General features: G+C 45.3%; 1 pseudogene; it reads left to right on the top strand.

Annotated features, from left to right (window-relative positions):
• The first annotated feature begins 1,373 nt into the window (after positions 1-1,373).
• On the top strand, positions 1,374-1,474 carry LOC126097246 (U6 spliceosomal RNA; annotated as a pseudogene).
• The last annotated feature ends 1,201 nt before the right edge of the window (positions 1,475-2,675 follow it).

Here is a 2,675-nt window from a genome sequence, read left to right as displayed (position 1 = left end):
AAAATCAGTTTGTCACAACACCCTCCAGTGAATGCCACAACACTGTCTAGAAAGCAGTCCAGAATGCTAATATTGATATAGTAGTACTTAATTCTCGCACTGTAATCCTTTGGCAGCACTTTACATTCCGTAATTTTCACACAAGTCGAGTCTAGTCACAATTTCAGCTGATCCACTTCCCATAACGTGTCGAAGAGAAAGGTTTGACCAACAAAGTCGCCATCAAATATTCATGTTACATACGCATAAGCTCTGCCACAAAAGCAGATACGGAGCCATTCAGGTCACAATACGCTACTCAGCTTCAAAGTGTCAGGAAAGGGAACAAACATCACGAATTACCATTCTTCCACATGGCAGCAGTGACCATTCAGGTTTAGAATTAGAAAGCGGTTAATAAATATCCTTTCTAGTTTTGCTCTACAGTATCTCCCTAACTGTGTGACAACTGATCAGAATATCACTGGCAAACAACTACAGTTACCAACACACAAGCTAACCTGCTTCCTCTATTTATATATTCCCTGAATACGGTTTTTCTCGTGATCATTCATACATCTACATGACAATATAACACTAATTTCAAGTAAAGCTGTCCTATGTACCCAGGGATCAGTCACAGCTCTAACACTGCGCCACTTTCAGTACAGTAGCCAATGTCCACCGTAAATAGTATCTCAGAAAACTCTGCAAAACCATCCATGCCTGATATGGAACTACACTGCTGTGTTTCAAAGTGTACAATACGAATGCTCTAGTTGATCGTTTATGAGGCAATTATGTCTCTTCTCAAAATTAAGATTCTCTTCTATTCTGGTGGAGATACATCAAGTACACCACATGTAAATTCCTGAGGATCAGATAGAAAGTGCCCTACATAGAACACCACACATTTTCCGCTCAAAGACTGAATCGTACAGTATCGTTTACAAAGTACCATTGCAATAGTAATGAAATTTCCGTTAGCGTTACTGATGACTCTGCAAAATTATTCACCAGTTTACAAAGTGTTCAAAATCTGACACCAGCCACAAACAGATTCATTCATTTCACATACTGGAGAAGTGTGTTTCGTAGGCATGCCAATGACACTAAGGTGCAGATATGAGCACTACGCCAACGTTGGTGCAGCCACCCATCGGCAGCTCTGTGAAACTGCAGCTGCTCTGGGCGGATGCTGAGAGTATGCTGCACTAAAATCTAAGTTTTGCGTCAGCACTTATTAACAATCATATTTCACAGTAGTTGATTGACAGATTAGCGCTTGGTAAGTCTTGTGCCCTTTGTCACGGCACAGCAAAGCTAAGCCCGAGTCGAGACATGTTTTAAGCGATATGATAACGACAGATGCAGCTTCTTAGTGTCCCTGGAATGTACTTGCTTCGGCGGTACGTATACTAAAATTCAAAGGATACAGAGAAGATTAGCATGGCCCCTATACGAGGCGCAAAATCGTGAACCGTTCCACACTGTTTTCGCAACGTCACTCTCTGACGTTAAGATGTCTGAGGATATAAGTAAGTGATGAGAGACAAGTTTTGCTTCATATTTGCACTCATTTGTGACTACCTACGCCCTACATTAACGCAGGTCTCGTCTACTTACCTTTATTCACAATACATCATGACAATACTGCCAGTCAACCTTTCACTCGCCACAGTGTGCATTACAAACTCGTACTCTGATGGCAAGACAGGAAGCGCTACAAAACCGCAATTACACTTTGCACACCGACACAGCTACTCGTCACTGGCTGCACCGAGCTGTGTGGGGGCAGTCGTTCCGGGGTTGTCTCTCAACAGATTCGATTTTTCGGGTGGTGGAGAGGCGTACACAGTGCGTTTGTGGTAAGGAGGCGTACAAAACAGGTTTCGGTAGTGTTGATAGAGCAATATATCGAAAAGGTTCTCCTATTATTTGTCTTCATGCAGGGAACTGCTGTCAGCTGACAGGTAACCATGGTACTGATTTTAAGAATTATTCGACAGAGTCATGAACACATACGACTGAGGAATACTGGATGAGCCAATTTATTTGTTATAGGATGGGGGAAGAGGCCCACTTCGAATCAACAGTATCGTCTTGAGTACTGTTGGAGTGGAAGTGTACCTGGGGGCTATTTTTATGTGGTGTGTAGTGTTTCTTCATGTGGGTATTGGGGTGTGGTTTGTTGGGGAAGGGGTGTGGTGTTGCGTGAGGTAGTTTGTGTGTATTTTTGTTTGTTTGTTTGTTTGTGGTTTTATGCACTGCTTTCTGGGCGGGAAGGCGTGCCGGTTCCTTGCACGAATCCTCCCGGCAGATTAGTATCGAGGTCCGGTGTGCCGGCCAGTCTGTGGATGGTTTTTAAGGCGGTTTTCCATGTGCCTCGGCGAATGCGGGCTGGTTCCCCTTATTCCGCCTCAGTTGCACTGTGTCGGCGATTGCTGCGCAAACACTGTCTCCACGTACGCGTACACCATAATTACTCTACCGCGCCAACATTGGGGTTACACTCGTCTGGTGTGAGACGTTCCCGGGGGGGTCCACTGGGGGCCAAACCGCACAGTATCCCTGGGTTCGCTGAGGGGCGGCGGTGGGGTGAAGTGGACTGCTGTAGCCTGTTGTGGGGTTGTGTACCACTGAGGGCTGCGGTGGGGACGGAGCCTCTACGTCGTTTCTAGGTCCCCAGTTCCATA

The sequence above is a fragment of the Schistocerca cancellata genome, chromosome 1, assembly GCF_023864275.1.
Source record: "Schistocerca cancellata isolate TAMUIC-IGC-003103 chromosome 1, iqSchCanc2.1, whole genome shotgun sequence".
Lineage (NCBI taxonomy): Eukaryota > Metazoa > Arthropoda > Insecta > Orthoptera > Acrididae > Schistocerca > Schistocerca cancellata.
This window is presented reverse-complemented; position numbering and strand designations above follow the sequence as displayed.